At 53.6% G+C, this 22637-nt stretch overlaps 1 long non-coding RNA gene across 4 annotated transcripts in view; it reads left to right on the top strand.

Annotated features, from left to right (window-relative positions):
• Positions 1-10179, top strand: part of LOC147828254 (uncharacterized) — a 58328-nt gene extending 48149 nt beyond the window's left edge. For all 4 annotated transcript variants that reach the window (XR_015451103.1, XR_015451102.1, XR_015451104.1 and 1 more), the window contains one exon: positions 6436-10179. This is a non-coding gene — a long non-coding RNA (uncharacterized LOC147828254). The remainder of the gene's footprint in view (positions 1-6435) is intronic.
• The last annotated feature ends 12458 nt before the right edge of the window (positions 10180-22637 follow it).

Consider the following 22637-nt stretch of genomic DNA (forward strand, 5'->3'; position numbering starts at 1 on the left):
CCTTCCTGTGGCCCGGGGCCTTCTGCTTCCTGCGACAGGCGCTTCCTTCCTTGTCAGGAAGGCCTCTCAGGGACCCCGGTGGCTGCGCTGAGCTGACAGGGAGAGTGAATTCTGGGCCGCACTGGTCCCGGCTTCCTCCCTTCCTGTTCGCCCGCGCTCTGAGCCGCTCTCCTGGCTTCCACGGGGTCCTCTGCGTGGCAGTGTCCCCGCTGTCCTGGTCCGGGAGGAGGCCTGTAGGGGGGCCGCCTCTGCTGGGCTTCTGCGCCCCGGAAGCTCCTGGCTCCCCTGGGTGCCGAAGGGCAGAGCACGCAGCGAGCCTGCGCGGCCAGCAAGGCGCACCCGAGCCTGTGCGGTGACCGTGGTCCTTGAGGTGCGGGGTCCGAGGCCACACACGGGGGGTTCCAGCCTGGCCTGGCCGGGCCCCAGGAAGCACCGGGTCCCGCCTGCAGAGGAGCCCCTTTCCGCCTCGCGGCCACGCGAGGGTGGACACCGGCAAGCCCTGAGATGGGGCTAGTTTAGTGCACGGTGATAGGTATGGGTCTAGTTTGACTCTTTGGCAGCTTGAAATCCAGTTGTTCCAACACCATTTATTAAATAGGCTTTCGGGGAGGAGGATTTTAGTGAAACGCAAAGAAGCTTAGATCACATGACAGCACCCACCACACCACAGGACCTATGAGTCGAGGTCAGGGTCCCCATGACAAGGAGGCACTAGGGATCATGGAACATCTTAGAAAAGAGCCTAGAGTCCCAAGAGCTGACGGAGGAAAAGAGGCAGATTGGAGATGTCCGGATGCAATTGCCAGCGCCCTCTTACCACTTAGCTTGGCCACGCGGATCCAGTGCTCCACCACCCTGGCCCTGCCTCCAGCCCTCGTGCTGGGACCCCCAAAGCAGGAGGTGATCGTGCAGTTGGCCACGTGATTAAAATGTGTGATAGAGGCCCAAACGGTGGGCGCCAGAGGTTCTTTGCCCTTTTTGTGTCTCCGGGTCCAGATGGAGCCCAGGCAGTCCCAGGGCACCACATTCTTGAACAGCTCCTGTGGAGGAAGACTGCATCCCACGGGCAGAACCCACCCCAGAGAGTCGATGGCTTCAGCCATCCACAGGCAGGTGGCCGTGGCCTGAGCTGGACATCAGGAAGCTGCAGATATGGACGGAGACTTCTGCAAATGGCTGGTTTCTCTCCACTGCCCACTAGTGATGTCCAACTTATGACCTAGGACCTAGCACTGACGTGAAAATCAGTGGCATTTTCCCCGTGCCCATCCTCCCAAACCTCCAGCACGAGCAGGCATCTCCGTCCCGCTCACTCTGAGGTATTGTCTTCTTTCCAACCTCACCTGCCCTCTGCTCCTTTGCCCAGGTCAGTGGCACATTTCCTGGGACAGCTATGACTGGGGGCTGTGTGGCTGTCTGCTGTAGAACCCATGAATCTCAAATGCCTACAAAGTGATAAGGCTGGCCAGGTCTCCTGGCATGATGGCACGGTGACACATGGTCCTGCATGCACCTCAGTGCACACCCTCCTCTGCTAGTTGGTCTGAGTCCCCGCCCTGTTTCCCAATTGTCCAATCGCAGTGGACATCACGGTCACTGCGTGAAGCGGGCATGGGAGTGCACTGTTTCTACTGTGTACCTCCACCCAAGGACAGGAGTGGCTTGGGGCTGAGAGACAAGTATAGGCGATGCAGTTGGTAGAAGAAGGAACTTTGATCTGGTAAACTGGGAATGTCAGGCCTGAGGAGATCAGTGCGAGAAGGATGGCTGGCTGGCTGGCTGGCTGGCCGGCTGGCCCCCACCCCACCCCACCCCACCCCACCCCACCCCACAGAGCTCAGCTGCTCACCACATCCATCAAGGTCAGCTGCTCTGCCAGCAGCTTGGGAGAGAAGGCTAAGAGCACCTTCTGCAAGGACCTGTCCTCGTCAGCGGCAGCAGAGAGGCAGGAGTGCTGTGGAGCTGGCTTCTGCTTCTCTCCTGTCTCCAGAGGAGGCTCTTTCTCTGGTGCTGGCTCTGGCTGCAGAGCAGGCCCATGGCGTTCTGGACGTGGAGCCGGAGCTAGGAGGAGGAAAGCTCAGCAGTGTCAGTCACTTGCCAGTTCCCTGCGGAGCATAGAAAAGACATCCTGGCCATTTGGGGGATTCCAATGCCCAACCAAAAGCCATGAAAGCCTTCCGGACTGCTGTGGCCCTCACCATCTGTTTCGGCCTCGTGGGGCTCTAGATATTCCACCTGAGCAAGGGGAAGGCACAAGGGAGGCTCCATGTCCGCTCCAGGTGAGTTCACTTGCAAGCCGGCCCTTTTGATCTTGATTTGGGGAATGTCCGGTGGATGGTGCCATTCCGACCAGGTTTCCAAAATGGGAGAGGTGGCGCTGGGGAGAGACGAGTGAGCAGCAGAGTCAGAGGCCCGGGCTTTTCTTCCACCCTGCCTCTCTGAGACAGCGTCATGTCTTGTGTGGTCCTCCGTGCCTCGGTGTAGAGGAAAGCTGACCCCACCCCAAGCCCTCTGTGACTGTCCTAGAATTGGCTGACTTTATCCCACTAGGCTAATGCTAACATGGGTTTCCACTTCACCCTGATGATCCTTTCTGAGCGAGGCAGGCACGAGACTCCGTGCACCTGAGCGCTCGGGGCTGGGCTCCAAGCAAAGCAGTCCAAAACAATCTGCACCCTAGCAGTCCGCAATGTTTGCTGTACTTCCAGCCATGAAGTGGGGGCTGCGGGGGTCGGGGCGGTGGGACAGAGCTCTGACACCTCACAGCCTGCCCCTGTCCAAGCAGGCCCCTTACATACCCTGAGCGCGAGGGGAAGCACTGCCCATGAGAGGTCACGGCTGGCGCTGACGGCCAGGACGGGCACTGGGCTGCCTCTCTCACATGTGGGTTCCTCCTGAACATTAGCTGGACACATCTGAGGCCAGAGCCGAGCCAAGGTCGGAAAAGGCTCGGATTGTGGTCCTTTCTGTGGCTAGACCTTCGGAAAGCGGGAAAACGGCAACAGCTCATCCTCCCCTCTTCTCTGTCTCCCTCCAAGGGGTCAGGATGGGAGACAGCTTCAGAAGGGCACCCAGTTTCGTTGGGTTCTAATACCGAGGAAGTGAGGCCACATCCTCAAAGTTTCGCTACAGTTAGGGTGAGGAAGTGGCTTAGGACCAAGGGGCAAGGTGCAGTTTGGGTTGCAGTTTTTGTTGCGATTTGGTTGAGGTTTAGGAATACATTTCGGGTTCTATCATGGCTGAGGGTGGGAGATTCAGTGTTGGAAAGTAGGCCTGCAGTTTACAGTGCTGTTTATTTTTATTGTGCAGTTCACAATCATTTGAGGAGTGGCTATGTGTACATAACAGAGCTTGAAGGGCCGGGGATTTAGCTCAGTGGCACCATGCCTGCCTCACCAGCACAAGGTCCTGAGTTCAATCCCCGGTACCAAAAGACAGAAAAACCAAAAATGCCAAAACAACAACAACTCATAGTACAGCTTATATATAGTACGAGTTTTAGATTTATATACAATTAAGATGGCCACCCAGTTCCGCCATTTCCTTTTATGAATGTCATCCATTAGTCTAGTACATCCTGTACAAGGAGTGAGCAAATAGTGATGTACGATTACTAACTAAGATCCACCTTCACCACTTGCTCTCCACAACAATCTGCTGTCCCGTCCGGGCTGCCACATTGCATTGCATTGTTGCATCCCTCAGACGCCCCTTGACTGATGTTTTCACAATTTTTCTTTTTTTCGTTTGGTATGAGCTGACAGTTTGGAGGATGACTGAGCTGATATCTTATAGAATGTCCCTCGATTTAAGTTTTCCTGATGTTTCCTTCCCGATCAGATGAGGGTGACATGTTTGGGTGCGTGGCTTTCTGCAGGTGTTCCATGTTCCTGACTGCACCCTCATCCTGGGTTCTCCAGTGCACCTTTGGCTTAACTCTCACAGCTGCATGCACTGCCCTCTCAGGGACACCCAGCCTGGCCCGCCAGGCCTTCTTTGGAAATTTGGGTGGAAGCCTTCCTGACTCAACTCTTGCGTTCTGCATACCTGTGAAAACAGCACCCTGTAGATGACACAAAGTTCTACCACTGGCTCCAAGCAGTCCTTAGGCCCTTGTGCATCATGGCTGCAGAAGCATCCATGGGCCTGGATGGCTGAGCACCGTGAACTGAATGAATCCCAGGGAACCCGCCGAGGTGGCCCTTCTCAAGCAGGGTGCCCTGGGGCTCTCCTCTCAAAACAAAGTCTTTCCCTTTTGCAACGTGAGCCTCGGAAAGGTTGGGCCTTGTGGGTTCCTTATATGTCTTCAGGGCATCTTTTCCATTGTCCTATTGTAAAGTACTTGGATTCTTCTTAATGCTAATCTTTGATCCACCAGGCTGTCCATTGCTCCATCTTTACAGGCCTTTCTTTGGGGGGGTGGGGGGACTGAAAAGTTTTTAAATGGGCTTTTGCTCCTCATTTTCAGCACAAACCTGGCTCAAAGTAGCAAGCAGCATCCATGCTATGGCCTGCTATTTAGGCTACCTTGATATTTTCTCCATCAGATGAATGATTCTTCCACCCTTAGTATCAGTCTCACACAAATCTCAGGACATGAACACAATACAGTCATATTTTCTGCTGGAGCACAACACACATGGCCTGGATCCAGCTGCCACTGGCATCCTTCTTCTCAACGGAAACCTCCTAAGTCTGGCCTTTCTCATCTGCAATCTCTCTGCACTCTGGTCTTCTGAGCTCGGACCAGAATCTTCCATCAAGCTCAGATGATAGCATTCTAGGGCTGCTTCCCCAGCTGGCACCTCCAAACCTTTCCAAACTGCTGTGGACCACTTCCACAGGCCTCTGAACCACCTGGTGAGGTACAGTCGCTGCAGTGACCGGACTTCTTGTACCAACATCTGTATCACCCACTTTCTTGTCCCTGAACACAATACTCAGCACTACACATTAAGGGAAGAGAGGTCTGTTTCAGCTCACATTTCAGTTCATAGCTAGCTAGTTCCAGGATGGCAGGATGGCATGTCAGAGGTGCACATTGATAGAAATGCTGCTTGCCTGGTGGAGGCCAGGAGGCACCTGGTAAAGTGTGGGCCAGGGAGCAAGATACACCCTCCCAGGTCACACCCGCGCTGACCCACCTCTTCCAACCAGGCCCACATCCTGACACCAAGCCTGGCGTAGCACCCCCATCACCCAGTCACCCTCTGGAAGCCCTCACCTCTGGGTGCAAGGGGCTTGAGATGGAATCCAGATAGAATCCAGATAGAATCCATAACCTGTAGTTTCCATAAAAGGATGCAATTTCTGATAAGTGATCTAGAAGTGTTATAAGAAATCTATGAAATATTTAGAGCATAAAACCTTACAATTTATTGAAGACAATTCTCTTTTCAGTAATGCACATTATGATGGACAGAATGGGAGTTAGTACTGATGATGAGTCTTTATTTTAATGTTTTGCTCCGACACCCTGTTTTGTTTGCAGTAGTAGTTTGGTCCTTGAAGTATTTATAACTGTGGAATGAGTGCACAGACGGGTTTCTGAACTGTGTTTCTTTCCTCATTTCTCTTTTGGTCACTTGTACCGGCATCAGCAGGAGATATGAATTTCACAGAAGCATTGAATAGTGATAATCAAGAACAGTGTGGCTATGAGGGCTATTTCAGCTTAGGTGATCTCAGACTGAATCAGGTGTGGATGTCAGGGATGTGTGCACGTGACATGTGTTTCACACCTAAATGTTTGAATTAGAAATGCAACAAAGAATGGAAGCTGGGACTGTATTGGGTGAGGATGTAGGCAACGTAATGTCTGAGGAAGAGGATGGGATGTGTACGTTTATGCCCAGGGACAGTTGGAACCCTGTAACAGACACTTTTTGTCACGCACAGCTGTAGGAACATCGCAGCTTATTTTGGGAGAACACCTCCACCTTCAACCCAAGACCTCCATTGTGTACATTTGGGAGGGGATTTTGTTTGGATTAAACCCAATGAGGATAGTCATTTCCATGGTTATACGGGTTGGTTATGACTAAATCCTTTACACAAACCCAATCAGAACAGACGTGAAGAATGTTATTTGAAATGATGGAAATGAGAGGCTTCTCATCTTGGGAAATCATCTGAGAGCCGCTACGGCCCGAGGGAAGCCTGGAATAGATAAGGGAAGGTATGCCTAAGAACCCAGAAGTGGAGCCAGGTCTGAGGAAGGAGAACAGCACAGTGAATGCCGGAAGTTTTTTAATCCTTCCTGAAGTCAGATGTCAGAATTGAACAAACAAACCAGCTTTTTGTTACTTAAGGCTTTCAAATTTATTTCTTACTTTTAGCCTGAAATATGGTTAAATGATATGGGTCCCAAATTCGGCCATAACAGATGAATTACGGGTGACATGATTAAAAAAATCACTTTAAAATTTATTCCAGTTGCAAAGGATGCATATGCTGCTGTTGGGACGGGAGAGCCCAATGCCTGTTGTGCCTACGAGGAAGAAAAGGAGCAAGCTAAAGGGGGCTGACTAAGGCTGAAGAACCTCTGCTAGGACACTTGCTACGGCGGAAGAGAAAGGTCGAGGCAACGCATGGACACGGGTATGAATGGCCAAAGACTTTTGCCATGGAGACGACCAGGCCCTGAGCAGACAGCAAGCAATACTGTCAGTGTCTTGAGATCAGCAAAGCAGCAGAGGTCTTGGGGCAGAAGGACTGCAGCTTGCAGACTAAGACAGCCCTACACACGAGTGAGGTCACAATGGACCGCCCTTGCTAGCTGGGGAAGAAATCCCACGAGGACAGGACATGACTGGGCGCTGTGTGGTGGCTGAGCAGCAGGGGAGTCAGGCCCTCCCAGAGACCGATCGAGCCTTTCTAGAGCTCGTGGAAGGATCAGGACCCCACGGGTCTTGCCAGGTCAGGAGCTCTAGTGTGGCTGAGGTGGGCACAGGTGCGGCCGGGAAGCTGCCGGGGCCTTGTGGAGAGCGTCGGACACAGGCAGAGCCACGCCTGCACCCACACACCCGACTGTTTTTGACCACACACCTGGGGCAGGGGCCTAGACCCGTCCAGGACTCACCGGGGGCTGCCCCACCGCGTCTCCAGAACCTCCCCAAGAGCCAAGGTTGGACCTGCCCCCGAGAGGTGTCACTCACGTGCCATGCAGGTGTCAAGGGCAAGACCTCGAGGGGAGTGACTTGGTCACCGAGACACGCTACCGGACACACACAAGTTAACCCAGGAGAGGTTTATCTCGGCTCGCACTTGGGAGAGGTTTCAGTCCCTAGTCAGCAGCTCGAAGGCAGCGCGGCATGGCAGAGGGGTCTGGCAGACAGAAAGCAGAGTCCAGGGAGCAGAGGCAGCGAGATGAAGGCTTCCAGGCCCCGAACCAGGCGATTTCTCTCAGCCCAGATCCCACCTCCTGACAACCCAGGTGTACCACGCCCATGAGGCAATCACCTCCCAGAGGCGGCTTGTGAGTGCGTGAGGCTCTGCGGACAGGTAGCTCTAAACTGTCCCCAAGGGAGAGGGATGGGAGGGTGACCTTGGGGGCAGGAGGAGGGGCGCGCATCCCTGCAGATCAGCTTCCCAAGCTGGAGCTCTCTCCTCCTGGGACCAGAGCAGGCGGGGCATGCAGTGACACCGAGCGGCCACCGGAGGGCAGCAGAGCCCTGCGCTGAGATCACGCGCTCAGGTTGCCAGGGGAAAGAGAATATGTTCCTATATTCGTGCTTATTTCTACCACCTTATTCTGTCTTCCTCTCTGTCTTGCTTCCTCTAAGTAGGCTTCAAGCTTTTCGTTATTTCTTCAGAAGTAATTCACCTCACTGTTTCTTTTCCAGAGAGAGAGAGAGAGAGAGAGAGAGAGAGAGAGAGAGAGAGAGAGAGAGAGAGAGAAAGAGAGTGCATAGGTCTTGCTCAGCGTCCCAGATCTGAGATTGCTGGGAAGCACCACCACACCTGACTTTTCCTTTTGTCTTGCAGTTAGGAGTGATGTATCTGGTCTCTGGTTTTTCCGTAGTGACCTTAGATATCACACCCTGAACTTTTGCTTGTTAAATGTAGGTCTTTAAATTTCTTGATTAACTTTAGTTTGGAAGAGGTTTAGCTTCCAGGAAAACTGAGAGAATGCTGGCCTGGCCCAGCTCAGGGCGAGGGCGGGGACCTGGGCTCCCCAGAGGGCAGAGCATCTCCAACAAGCACTCCTTACTCCTCTGCCTAGGAGGACCCTGCCCTTTCCCGGTTATCTGAGGGTTTGTTCCTGGGGCCACAGTGACGCCCCGCTGGGATCCTTGCCCCGAGGGCTCCGCTGGGCGCCTGAGCTGAGCTGGGCAGTGGCACAGGGGGGTCTCAAGTGAGCTGTTCGCCGCCCTGGCGCTCTGCCTTCCTGTGGCCCGGGGCCTTCTGCTTCCTGCGACAGGCGCTTCCTTCCTTGTCAGGAAGGCCTCTCAGGGACCCCGGTGGCTGCGCTGAGCTGACAGGGAGAGTGAATTCTGGGCCGCACTGGTCCCGGCTTCCTCCCTTCCTGTTCGCCCGCGCTCTGAGCCGCTCTCCTGGCTTCCACGGGGTCCTCTGCGTGGCAGTGTCCCCGCTGTCCTGGTCCGGGAGGAGGCCTGTAGGGGGGCCGCCTCTGCTGGGCTTCTGCGCCCCGGAAGCTCCTGGCTCCCCTGGGTGCCGAAGGGCAGAGCACGCAGCGAGCCTGCGCGGCCAGCAAGGCGCACCCGAGCCTGTGCGGTGACCGTGGTCCTTGAGGTGCGGGGTCCGAGGCCACACACGGGGGGTTCCAGCCTGGCCTGGCCGGGCCCCAGGAAGCACCGGGTCCCGCCTGCAGAGGAGCCCCTTTCCGCCTCGCGGCCACGCGAGGGTGGACACCGGCAAGCCCTGAGATGGGGCTAGTTTAGTGCACGGTGATAGGTATGGGTCTAGTTTGACTCTTTGGCAGCTTGAAATCCAGTTGTTCCAACACCATTTATTAAATAGGCTTTCGGGGAGGAGGATTTTAGTGAAACGCAAAGAAGCTTAGATCACATGACAGCACCCACCACACCACAGGACCTATGAGTCGAGGTCAGGGTCCCCATGACAAGGAGGCACTAGGGATCATGGAACATCTTAGAAAAGAGCCTAGAGTCCCAAGAGCTGACGGAGGAAAAGAGGCAGATTGGAGATGTCCGGATGCAATTGCCAGCGCCCTCTTACCACTTAGCTTGGCCACGCGGATCCAGTGCTCCACCACCCTGGCCCTGCCTCCAGCCCTCGTGCTGGGACCCCCAAAGCAGGAGGTGATCGTGCAGTTGGCCACGTGATTAAAATGTGTGATAGAGGCCCAAACGGTGGGCGCCAGAGGTTCTTTGCCCTTTTTGTGTCTCCGGGTCCAGATGGAGCCCAGGCAGTCCCAGGGCACCACATTCTTGAACAGCTCCTGTGGAGGAAGACTGCATCCCACGGGCAGAACCCACCCCAGAGAGTCGATGGCTTCAGCCATCCACAGGCAGGTGGCCGTGGCCTGAGCTGGACATCAGGAAGCTGCAGATATGGACGGAGACTTCTGCAAATGGCTGGTTTCTCTCCACTGCCCACTAGTGATGTCCAACTTATGACCTAGGACCTAGCACTGACGTGAAAATCAGTGGCATTTTCCCCGTGCCCATCCTCCCAAACCTCCAGCACGAGCAGGCATCTCCGTCCCGCTCACTCTGAGGTATTGTCTTCTTTCCAACCTCACCTGCCCTCTGCTCCTTTGCCCAGGTCAGTGGCACATTTCCTGGGACAGCTATGACTGGGGGCTGTGTGGCTGTCTGCTGTAGAACCCATGAATCTCAAATGCCTACAAAGTGATAAGGCTGGCCAGGTCTCCTGGCATGATGGCACGGTGACACATGGTCCTGCATGCACCTCAGTGCACACCCTCCTCTGCTAGTTGGTCTGAGTCCCCGCCCTGTTTCCCAATTGTCCAATCGCAGTGGACATCACGGTCACTGTGTGAAGCGGGCATGGGAGTGCACTGTTTCTACTGTGTACCTCCACCCAAGGACAGGAGTGGCTTGGGGCTGAGAGACAAGTATAGGCGATGCAGTTGGTAGAAGAAGGAACTTTGATCTGGTAAACTGGGAATGTCAGGCCTGAGGAGATCAGTGCGAGAAGGATGGCTGGCTGGCTGGCTGGCTGGCCGGCTGGCCGGCCGGCCCCCACCCCACCCCACCCCACCCCACCCCACCCCACCCCACAGAGCTCAGCTGCTCACCACATCCATCAAGGTCAGCTGCTCTGCCAGCAGCTTGGGAGAGAAGGCTAAGAGCACCTTCTGCAAGGACCTGTCCTCGTCAGCGGCAGCAGAGAGGCAGGAGTGCTGTGGAGCTGGCTTCTGCTTCTCTCCTGTCTCCAGAGGAGGCTCTTTCTCTGGTGCTGGCTCTGGCTGCAGAGCAGGCCCATGGCGTTCTGGACGTGGAGCCGGAGCTAGGAGGAGGAAAGCTCAGCAGTGTCAGTCACTTGCCAGTTCCCTGCGGAGCATAGAAAAGACATCCTGGCCATTTGGGGGATTCCAATGCCCAACCAAAAGCCATGAAAGCCTTCCGGACTGCTGTGGCCCTCACCATCTGTTTCGGCCTCGTGGGGCTCTAGATATTCCACCTGAGCAAGGGGAAGGCACAAGGGAGGCTCCATGTCCGCTCCAGGTGAGTTCACTTGCAAGCCGGCCCTTTTGATCTTGATTTGGGGAATGTCCGGTGGATGGTGCCATTCCGACCAGGTTTCCAAAATGGGAGAGGTGGCGCTGGGGAGAGACGAGTGAGCAGCAGAGTCAGAGGCCCGGGCTTTTCTTCCACCCTGCCTCTCTGAGACAGCGTCATGTCTTGTGTGGTCCTCCGTGCCTCGGTGTAGAGGAAAGCTGACCCCACCCCAAGCCCTCTGTGACTGTCCTAGAATTGGCTGACTTTATCCCACTAGGCTAATGCTAACATGGGTTTCCACTTCACCCTGATGATCCTTTCTGAGCGAGGCAGGCACGAGACTCCGTGCACCTGAGCGCTCGGGGCTGGGCTCCAAGCAAAGCAGTCCAAAACAATCTGCACCCTAGCAGTCCGCAATGTTTGCTGTACTTCCAGCCATGAAGTGGGGGCTGCGGGGGTCGGGGCGGTGGGACAGAGCTCTGACACCTCACAGCCTGCCCCTGTCCAAGCAGGCCCCTTACATACCCTGAGCGCGAGGGGAAGCACTGCCCATGAGAGGTCACGGCTGGCGCTGACGGCCAGGACGGGCACTGGGCTGCCTCTCTCACATGTGGGTTCCTCCTGAACATTAGCTGGACACATCTGAGGCCAGAGCCGAGCCAAGGTCGGAAAAGGCTCGGATTGTGGTCCTTTCTGTGGCTAGACCTTCGGAAAGCGGGAAAACGGCAACAGCTCATCCTCCCCTCTTCTCTGTCTCCCTCCAAGGGGTCAGGATGGGAGACAGCTTCAGAAGGGCACCCAGTTTCGTTGGGTTCTAATACCGAGGAAGTGAGGCCACATCCTCAAAGTTTCGCTACAGTTAGGGTGAGGAAGTGGCTTAGGACCAAGGGGCAAGGTGCAGTTTGGGTTGCAGTTTTTGTTGCGATTTGGTTGAGGTTTAGGAATACATTTCGGGTTCTATCATGGCTGAGGGTGGGAGATTCAGTGTTGGAAAGTAGGCCTGCAGTTTACAGTGCTGTTTATTTTTATTGTGCAGTTCACAATCATTTGAGGAGTGGCTATGTGTACATAACAGAGCTTGAAGGGCCGGGGATTTAGCTCAGTGGCACCATGCCTGCCTCACCAGCACAAGGTCCTGAGTTCAATCCCCGGTACCAAAAGACAGAAAAACCAAAAATGCCAAAACAACAACAACTCATAGTACAGCTTATATATAGTACGAGTTTTAGATTTATATACAATTAAGATGGCCACCCAGTTCCGCCATTTCCTTTTATGAATGTCATCCATTAGTCTAGTACATCCTGTACAAGGAGTGAGCAAATAGTGATGTACGATTACTAACTAAGATCCACCTTCACCACTTGCTCTCCACAACAATCTGCTGTCCCGTCCGGGCTGCCACATTGCATTGCATTGTTGCATCCCTCAGACGCCCCTTGACTGATGTTTTCACAATTTTTCTTTTTTTCGTTTGGTATGAGCTGACAGTTTGGAGGATGACTGAGCTGATATCTTATAGAATGTCCCTCGATTTAAGTTTTCCTGATGTTTCCTTCCCGATCAGATGAGGGTGACATGTTTGGGTGCGTGGCTTTCTGCAGGTGTTCCATGTTCCTGACTGCACCCTCATCCTGGGTTCTCCAGTGCACCTTTGGCTTAACTCTCACAGCTGCATGCACTGCCCTCTCAGGGACACCCAGCCTGGCCCGCCAGGCCTTCTTTGGAAATTTGGGTGGAAGCCTTCCTGACTCAACTCTTGCGTTCTGCATACCTGTGAAAACAGCACCCTGTAGATGACACAAAGTTCTACCACTGGCTCCAAGCAGTCCTTAGGCCCTTGTGCATCATGGCTGCAGAAGCATCCATGGGCCTGGATGGCTGAGCACCGTGAACTGAATGAATCCCAGGGAACCCGCCGAGGTGGCCCTTCTCAAGCAGGGTGCCCTGGGGCTCTCCTCTCAAAACAAAGTCTTTCCCTTTTGCAACCGTGAGCCTCGGAAAGGTTGGGCCTTGTGGGTTCCTTATATGTCTTCAGGGCATCTTTTCCATTGTCCTATTGTAAAGTACTTGGATTCTTCTTAATGCTAATCTTTGATCCACCAGGCTGTCCATTGCTCCATCTTTACAGGCCTTTCTTTGGGGGGGTGGGGGGACTGAAAAGTTTTCAAATGGGCTTTTGCTCCTCATTTTCAGCACAAACCTGGCTCAAAGTAGCAAGCAGCACCCATGCTATGGCCTGCTATTTAGGCTACCTTGATATTTTCTCCATCAGATGAATGATTCTTCCACCCTTAGTATCAGTCTCACACAAATCTCAGGACATGAACACAATACAGTCATATTTTCTGCTGGAGCACAACACACATGGCCTGGATCCAGCTGCCACTGGCATCCTTCTTCTCAACGGAAACCTCCTAAGTCTGGCCTTTCTCATCTGCAATCTCTCTGCACTCTGGTCTTCTGAGCTCGGACCAGAATCTTCCATCAAGCTCAGATGATAGCATTCTAGGGCTGCTTCCCCAGCTGGCACCTCCAAACCTTTCCAAACTGCTGTGGACCACTTCCACAGGCCTCTGAACCACCTGGTGAGGTACAGTCGCTGCAGTGACCGGACTTCTTGTACCAACATCTGTATCACCCACTTTCTTGTCCCTGAACACAATACTCAGCACTACACATTAAGGGAAGAGAGGTCTGTTTCAGCTCACATTTCAGTTCATAGCTAGCTAGTTCCAGGATGGCAGGATGGCATGTCAGAGGTGCACATTGATAGAAATGCTGCTTGCCTGGTGGAGGCCAGGAGGCACCTGGTAAAGTGTGGGCCAGGGAGCAAGATACACCCTCCCAGGTCACACCCGCGCTGACCCACCTCTTCCAACCAGGCCCACATCCTGACACCAAGCCTGGCGTAGCACCCCCATCACCCAGTCACCCTCTGGAAGCCCTCACCTCTGGGTGCAAGGGGCTTGAGATGGAATCCAGATAGAATCCAGATAGAATCCATAACCTGTAGTTTCCATAAAAGGATGCAATTTCTGATAAGTGATCTAGAAGTGTTATAAGAAATCTATGAAATATTTAGAGCATAAAACCTTACAATTTATTGAAGACAATTCTCTTTTCAGTAATGCACATTATGATGGACAGAATGGGAGTTAGTACTGATGATGAGTCTTTATTTTAATGTTTTGCTCCGACACCCTGTTTTGTTTGCAGTAGTAGTTTGGTCCTTGAAGTATTTATAACTGTGGAATGAGTGCACAGACGGGTTTCTGAACTGTGTTTCTTTCCTCATTTCTCTTTTGGTCACTTGTACCGGCATCAGCAGGAGATATGAATTTCACAGAAGCATTGAATAGTGATAATCAAGAACAGTGTGGCTATGAGGGCTATTTCAGCTTAGGTGATCTCAGACTGAATCAGGTGTGGATGTCAGGGATGTGTGCACGTGACATGTGTTTCACACCTAAATGTTTGAATTAGAAATGCAACAAAGAATGGAAGCTGGGACTGTATTGGGTGAGGATGTAGGCAACGTAATGTCTGAGGAAGAGGATGGGATGTGTACGTTTATGCCCAGGGACAGTTGGAACCCTGTAACAGACACTTTTTGTCACGCACAGCTGTAGGAACATCGCAGCTTATTTTGGGAGAACACCTCCACCTTCAACCCAAGACCTCCATTGTGTACATTTGGGAGGGGATTTTGTTTGGATTAAACCCAATGAGGATAGTCATTTCCATGGTTATACGGGTTGGTTATGACTAAATCCTTTACACAAACCCAATCAGAACAGACGTGAAGAATGTTATTTGAAATGATGGAAATGAGAGGCTTCTCATCTTGGGAAATCATCTGAGAGCCGCTACGGCCCGAGGGAAGCCTGGAATAGATAAGGGAAGGTATGCCTAAGAACCCAGAAGTGGAGCCAGGTCTGAGGAAGGAGAACAGCACAGTGAATGCCGGAAGTTTTTTAATCCTTCCTGAAGTCAGATGTCAGAATTGAACAAACAAACCAGCTTTTTGTTACTTAAGGCTTTCAAATTTATTTCTTACTTTTAGCCTGAAATATGGTTAAATGATATGGGTCCCAAATTCGGCCATAACAGATGAATTACGGGTGACATGATTAAAAAAATCACTTTAAAATTTATTCCAGTTGCAAAGGATGCATATGCTGCTGTTGGGACGGGAGAGCCCAATGCCTGTTGTGCCTACGAGGAAGAAAAGGAGCAAGCTAAAGGGGGCTGACTAAGGCTGAAGAACCTCTGCTAGGACACTTGCTACGGCGGAAGAGAAAGGTCGAGGCAACGCATGGACACGGGTATGAATGGCCAAAGACTTTTGCCATGGAGACGACCAGGCCCTGAGCAGACAGCAAGCAATACTGTCAGTGTCTTGAGATCAGCAAAGCAGCAGAGGTCTTGGGGCAGAAGGACTGCAGCTTGCAGACTAAGACAGCCCTACACACGAGTGAGGTCACAATGGACCGCCCTTGCTAGCTGGGGAAGAAATCCCACGAGGACAGGACATGACTGGGCGCTGTGTGGTGGCTGAGCAGCAGGGGAGTCAGGCCCTCCCAGAGACCGATCGAGCCTTTCTAGAGCTCGTGGAAGGATCAGGACCCCACGGGTCTTGCCAGGTCAGGAGCTCTAGTGTGGCTGAGGTGGGCACAGGTGCGGCCGGGAAGCTGCCGGGGCCTTGTGGAGAGCGTCGGACACAGGCAGAGCCACGCCTGCACCCACACACCCGACTGTTTTTGACCACACACCTGGGGCAGGGGCCTAGACCCGTCCAGGACTCACCGGGGGCTGCCCCACCGCGTCTCCAGAACCTCCCCAAGAGCCAAGGTTGGACCTGCCCCCGAGAGGTGTCACTCACGTGCCATGCAGGTGTCAAGGGCAAGACCTCGAGGGGAGTGACTTGGTCACCGAGACACGCTACCGGACACACACAAGTTAACCCAGGAGAGGTTTATCTCGGCTCGCACTTGGGAGAGGTTTCAGTCCCTAGTCAGCAGCTCGAAGGCAGCGCGGCATGGCAGAGGGGTCTGGCAGACAGAAAGCAGAGTCCAGGGAGCAGAGGCAGCGAGATGAAGGCTTCCAGGCCCCGAACCAGGCGATTTCTCTCAGCCCAGATCCCACCTCCTGACAACCCAGGTGTACCACGCCCATGAGGCAATCACCTCCCAGAGGCGGCTTGTGAGTGCGTGAGGCTCTGCGGACAGGTAGCTCTAAACTGTCCCCAAGGGAGAGGGATGGGAGGGTGACCTTGGGGGCAGGAGGAGGGGCGCGCATCCCTGCAGATCAGCTTCCCAAGCTGGAGCTCTCTCCTCCTGGGACCAGAGCAGGCGGGGCATGCAGTGACACCGAGCGGCCACCGGAGGGCAGCAGAGCCCTGCGCTGAGATCACGCGCTCAGGTTGCCAGGGGAAAGAGAATATGTTCCTATATTCGTGCTTATTTCTACCACCTTATTCTGTCTTCCTCTCTGTCTTGCTTCCTCTAAGTAGGCTTCAAGCTTTTCGTTATTTCTTCAGAAGTAATTCACCTCACTGTTTCTTTTCCAGAGAGAGAGAGAGAGAGAGAGAGAGAGAGAGAGAGAGAGAGAGAGAGAGAGAGAGAGAGAAAGAGAGTGCATAGGTCTTGCTCAGCGTCCCAGATCTGAGATTGCTGGGAAGCACCACCACACCTGACTTTTCCTTTTGTCTTGCAGTTAGGAGTGATGTATCTGGTCTCTGGTTTTTCCGTAGTGACCTTAGATATCACACCCTGAACTTTTGCTTGTTAAATGTAGGTCTTTAAATTTCTTGATTAACTTTAGTTTGGAAGAGGTTTAGCTTCCAGGAAAACTGAGAGAATGCTGGCCTGGCCCAGCTCAGGGCGAGGGCGGGGACCTGGGCTCCCCAGAGGGCAGAGCATCTCCAACAAGCACTCCTTACTCCTCTGCCTAGGAGGACCCTGCCCTTTCCCGGTTATCTGAGGGTTTGTTCCTGGGGCCACAGTGACGCCCCGCTGGGATCCTTGCCCCGAGGGCTCCGCTGGGCGCCTGAGCTGAGCTGGGCAGTGGCACAGGGGGGTCTCAAGTGAGCTGTTCGCCGCCCTGGCGCTCTGCCTTCCTGTGGCCCGGGGCCTTCTGCTTCCTGCGACAGGCGCTTCCTTCCTTGTCAGGAAGGCCTCTCAGGGACCCCGGTGGCTGCGCTGAGCTGACAGGGAGAGTGAATTCTGGGCCGCACTGGTCCCGGCTTCCTCCCTTCCTGTTCGCCCGCGCTCTGAGCCGCTCTCCTGGCTTCCACGGGGTCCTCTGCGTGGCAGTGTCCCCGCTGTCCTGGTCCGGGAGGAGGCCTGTAGGGGGGCCGCCTCTGCTGGGCTTCTGCGCCCCGGAAGCTCCTGGCTCCCCTGGGTGCCGAAGGGCAGAGCACGCAGCGAGCCTGCGCGGCCAGCAAGGCGCACCCGAGCCTGTGCGGTGACCGTGGTCCTTGAGGTGCGGGGTCCGAGGCCACACACGGGGGGTTCCAGCCTGGCCTGGCCGGGCCCCAGGAAGCACCGGGTCCCGCCTGCAGAGGAGCCCCTTTCCGCCTCGCGGCCACGCGAGGGTGGACACCGGCAAGCCCTGAGATGGGGCTAGTTTAGTGCACGGTGATAGGTATGGGTCTAGTTTGACTCTTTGGCAGCTTGAAATCCAGTTGTTCCAACACCATTTATTAAATAGGCTTTCGGGGAGGAGGATTTTAGTGAAACGCAAAGAAGCTTAGATCACATGACAGCACCCACCACACCACAGGACCTATGAGTCGAGGTCAGGGTCCCCATGACAAGGAGGCACTAGGGATCATGGAACATCTTAGAAAAGAGCCTAGAGTCCCAAGAGCTGACGGAGGAAAAGAGGCAGATTGGAGATGTCCGGATGCAATTGCCAGCGCCCTCTTACCACTTAGCTTGGCCACGCGGATCCAGTGCTCCACCACCCTGGCCCTGCCTCCAGCCCTCGTGCTGGGACCCCCAAAGCAGGAGGTGATCGTGCAGTTGGCCACGTGATTAAAATGTGTGATAGAGGCCCAAACGGTGGGCGCCAGAGGTTCTTTGCCCTTTTTGTGTCTCCGGGTCCAGATGGAGCCCAGGCAGTCCCAGGGCACCACATTCTTGAACAGCTCCTGTGGAGGAAGACTGCATCCCACGGGCAGAACCCACCCCAGAGAGTCGATGGCTTCAGCCATCCACAGGCAGGTGGCCGTGGCCTGAGCTGGACATCAGGAAGCTGCAGATATGGACGGAGACTTCTGCAAATGGCTGGTTTCTCTCCACTGCCCACTAGTGATGTCCAACTTATGACCTAGGACCTAGCACTGACGTGAAAATCAGTGGCATTTTCCCCGTGCCCATCCTCCCAAACCTCCAGCACGAGCAGGCATCTCCGTCCCGCTCACTCTGAGGTATTGTCTTCTTTCCAACCTCACCTGCCCTCTGCTCCTTTGCCCAGGTCAGTGGCACATTTCCTGGGACAGCTATGACTGGGGGCTGTGTGGCTGTCTGCTGTAGAACCCATGAATCTCAAATGCCTACAAAGTGATAAGGCTGGCCAGGTCTCCTGGCATGATGGCACGGTGACACATGGTCCTGCATGCACCTCAGTGCACACCCTCCTCTGCTAGTTGGTCTGAGTCCCCGCCCTGTTTCCCAATTGTCCAATCGCAGTGGACATCACGGTCACTGTGTGAAGCGGGCATGGGAGTGCACTGTTTCTACTGTGTACCTCCACCCAAGGACAGGAGTGGCTTGGGGCTGAGAGACAAGTATAGGCGATGCAGTTGGTAGAAGAAGGAACTTTGATCTGGTAAACTGGGAATGTCAGGCCTGAGGAGATCAGTGCGAGAAGGATGGCTGGCTGGCTGGCTGGCTGGCCGCTGGCCGGCCGGCCCCCACCCCACCCCACCCCACCCCACCCCACCCCACCCACGAGCTCAGCTGCTCACCACATCCATCAAGGTCAGCTGCTCTGCCAGCAGCTTGGGAGAGAAGGCTAAGAGCACCTTCTGCAAGGACCTGTCCTCGTCAGCGGCAGCAGAGAGGCAGGAGTGCTGTGGAGCTGGCTTCTGCTTCTCTCCTGTCTCCAGAGGAGGCTCTTTCTCTGGTGCTGGCTCTGGCTGCAGAGCAGGCCCATGGCGTTCTGGACGTGGAGCCGGAGCTAGGAGGAGGAAAGCTCAGCAGTGTCAGTCACTTGCCAGTTCCCTGCGGAGCATAGAAAAGACATCCTGGCCATTTGGGGGATTCCAATGCCCAACCAAAAGCCATGAAAGCCTTCCGGACTGCTGTGGCCCTCACCATCTGTTTCGGCCTCGTGGGGCTCTAGATATTCCACCTGAGCAAGGGGAAGGCACAAGGGAGGCTCCATGTCCGCTCCAGGTGAGTTCACTTGCAAGCCGGCCCTTTTGATCTTGATTTGGGGAATGTCCGGTGGATGGTGCCATTCGACCAGGTTTCCAAAATGGGAGAGGTGGCGCTGGGGAGAGACGAGTGAGCAGCAGAGTCAGAGGCCCGGGCTTTTCTTCCACCCTGCCTCTCTGAGACAGCGTCATGTCTTGTGTGGTCCTCCGTGCCTCGGTGTAGAGGAAAGCTGACCCCACCCCAAGCCCTCTGTGACTGTCCTAGAATTGGCTGACTTTATCCCACTAGGCTAATGCTAACATGGGTTTCCACTTCACCCTGATGATCCTTTCTGAGCGAGGCAGGCACGAGACTCCGTGCACCTGAGCGCTCGGGGCTGGGCTCCAAGCAAAGCAGTCCAAAACAATCTGCACCCTAGCAGTCCGCAATGTTTGCTGTACTTCCAGCCATGAAGTGGGGGCTGCGGGGGTCGGGGCGGTGGGACAGAGCTCTGACACCTCACAGCCTGCCCCTGTCCAAGCAGGCCCCTTACATACCCTGAGCGCGAGGGGAAGCACTGCCCATGAGAGGTCACGGCTGGCGCTGACGGCCAGGACGGGCACTGGGCTGCCTCTCTCACATGTGGGTTCCTCCTGAACATTAGCTGGACACATCTGAGGCCAGAGCCGAGCCAAGGTCGGAAAAGGCTCGGATTGTGGTCCTTTCTGTGGCTAGACCTTCGGAAAGCGGGAAAACGGCAACAGCTCATCCTCCCCTCTTCTCTGTCTCCCTCCAAGGGGTCAGGATGGGAGACAGCTTCAGAAGGGCACCCAGTTTCGTTGGGTTCTAATACCGAGGAAGTGAGGCCACATCCTCAAAGTTTCGCTACAGTTAGGGTGAGGAAGTGGCTTAGGACCAAGGGGCAAGGTGCAGTTTGGGTTGCAGTTTTTGTTGCGATTTGGTTGAGGTTTAGGAATACATTTCGGGTTCTATCATGGCTGAGGGTGGGAGATTCAGTGTTGGAAAGTAGGCCTGCAGTTTACAGTGCTGTTTATTTTTATTGTGCAGTTCACAATCATTTGAGGAGTGGCTATGTGTACATAACAGAGCTTGAAGGGCCGGGGATTTAGCTCAGTGGCACCATGCCTGCCTCACCAGCACAAGGTCCTGAGTTCAATCCCCGTACCAAAAGACAGAAAAACCAAAAATGCCAAAACAACAACAACTCATAGTACAGCTTATATATAGTACGAGTTTTAGATTTATATACAATTAAGATGGCCACCCAGTTCCGCCATTTCCTTTTATGAATGTCATCCATTAGTCTAGTACATCCTGTACAAGGAGTGAGCAAATAGTGATGTACGATTACTAACTAAGATCCACCTTCACCACTTGCTCTCCACAACAATCTGCTGTCCCGTCCGGGCTGCCACATTGCATTGCATTGTTGCATCCCTCAGACGCCCCTTGACTGATGTTTTCACAATTTTTCTTTTTTTCGTTTGGTATGAGCTGACAGTTTGGAGGATGACTGAGCTGATATCTTATAGAATGTCCCTCGATTTAAGTTTTCCTGATGTTTCCTTCCCGATCAGATGAGGGTGACATGTTTGGGTGCGTGGCTTTCTGCAGGTGTTCCATGTTCCTGACTGCACCCTCATCCTGGGTTCTCCAGTGCACCTTTGGCTTAACTCTCACAGCTGCATGCACTGCCCTCTCAGGGACACCCAGCCTGGCCTGCCAGGCCTTCTTTGGAAATTTGGGTGGAAGCCTTCCTGACTCAACTCTTGCGTTCTGCATACCTGTGAAAACAGCACCCTGTAGATGACACAAAGTTCTACCACTGGCTCCAAGCAGTCCTTAGGCCCTTGTGCATCATGGCTGCAGAAGCATCCATGGGCCTGGATGGCTGAGCACCGTGAACTGAATGAATCCCAGGGAACCCGCCGAGGTGGCCCTTCTCAAGCAGGGTGCCCTGGGGCTCTCCTCTCAAAACAAAGTCTTTCCCTTTTGCAACCGTGAGCCTCGGAAAGGTTGGGCCTTGTGGGTTCCTTATATGTCTTCAGGGCATCTTTTCCATTGTCCTATTGTAAAGTACTTGGATTCTTCTTAATGCTAATCTTTGATCCACCAGGCTGTCCATTGCTCCATCTTTACAGGCCTTTCTTTGGGGGGTGGGGGGACTGAAAAGTTTCAAATGGGCTTTTGCTCCTCATTTTCAGCACAAACCTGGCTCAAAGTAGCAAGCAGCATCCATGCTATGGCCTGCTATTTAGGCTACCTTGATATTTTCTCCATCAGATGAATGATTCTTCCACCCTTAGTATCAGTCTCACACAAATCTCAGGACATGAACACAATACAGTCATATTTTCTGCTGGAGCACAACACACATGGCCTGGATCCAGCTGCCACTGGCATCCTTCTTCTCAACGGAAACCTCCTAAGTCTGGCCTTTCTCATCTGCAATCTCTCTGCACTCTGGTCTTCTGAGCTCGGACCAGAATCTTCCATCAAGCTCAGATGATAGCATTCTAGGGCTGCTTCCCCAGCTGGCACCTCCAAACCTTTCCAAACTGCTGTGGACCACTTCCACAGGCCTCTGAACCACCTGGTGAGGTACAGTCGCTGCAGTGACCGGACTTCTTGTACCAACATCTGTATCACCCACTTTCTTGTCCCTGAACACAATACTCATAGCACTACACATTAAGGGAAGAGAGGTCTGTTTCAGCTCACATTTCAGTTCATAGCTAGCTAGTTCCAGGATGGCAGGATGGCATGTCAGAGGTGCACATTGATAGAAATGCTGCTTGCCTGGTGGAGGCCAGGAGGCACCTGGTAAAGTGTGGGCCAGGGAGCAAGATACACCCTCCCAGGTCACACCCCCGCGCTGACCCACCTCTTCCAACCAGGCCCACATCCTGACACCAAGCCTGGCGTAGCACCCCCATCACCCAGTCACCCTCTGGAAGCCCTCACCTCTGGTGCAAGGGGCTTGAGATGGAATCCAGATAGAATCCAGATAGAATCCATAACCTGTAGTTTCCATAAAAGGATGCAATTTCTGATAAGTGATCTAGAAGTGTTATAAGAAATCTATGAAATATTTAGAGCATAAAAACCTTACAATTTATTGAAGACAATTCTCTTTTCAGTAATGCACATTATGATGGACAGAATGGGAGTTAGTACTGATGATGAGTCTTTATTTTAATGTTTTGCTCCGACACCCTGTTTTGTTTGCAGTAGTAGTTTGGTCCTTGAAGTATTTATAACTGTGGAATGAGTGCACAGACGGGTTTCTGAACTGTGTTTCTTTCCTCATTTCTCTTTGGTCACTTGTACCGGCATCAGCAGGAGATATGAATTTCACAGAAGCATTGAATAGTGATAATCAAGAACAGTGTGGCTATGAGGGCTATTTCAGCTTAGGTGATCTCAGACTGAATCAGGTGTGGATGTCAGGGATGTGTGCACGTGACATGTGTTTCACACCTAAATGTTTGAATTAGAAATGCAAACAAAGAATGAAGCTGGGACTGTATTGGGTGAGGATGTTAGGCAACGTAATGTCTGAGGAAGAGGATGGGATGTG

This window comes from Heterocephalus glaber, unplaced genomic scaffold (genome assembly GCF_053883595.1).
Source record: "Heterocephalus glaber isolate CG9 unplaced genomic scaffold, H.glaber_assembly_v1.0 deba00001175, whole genome shotgun sequence".
Classification (NCBI taxonomy): Eukaryota; Metazoa; Chordata; class Mammalia; order Rodentia; family Bathyergidae; genus Heterocephalus; species Heterocephalus glaber.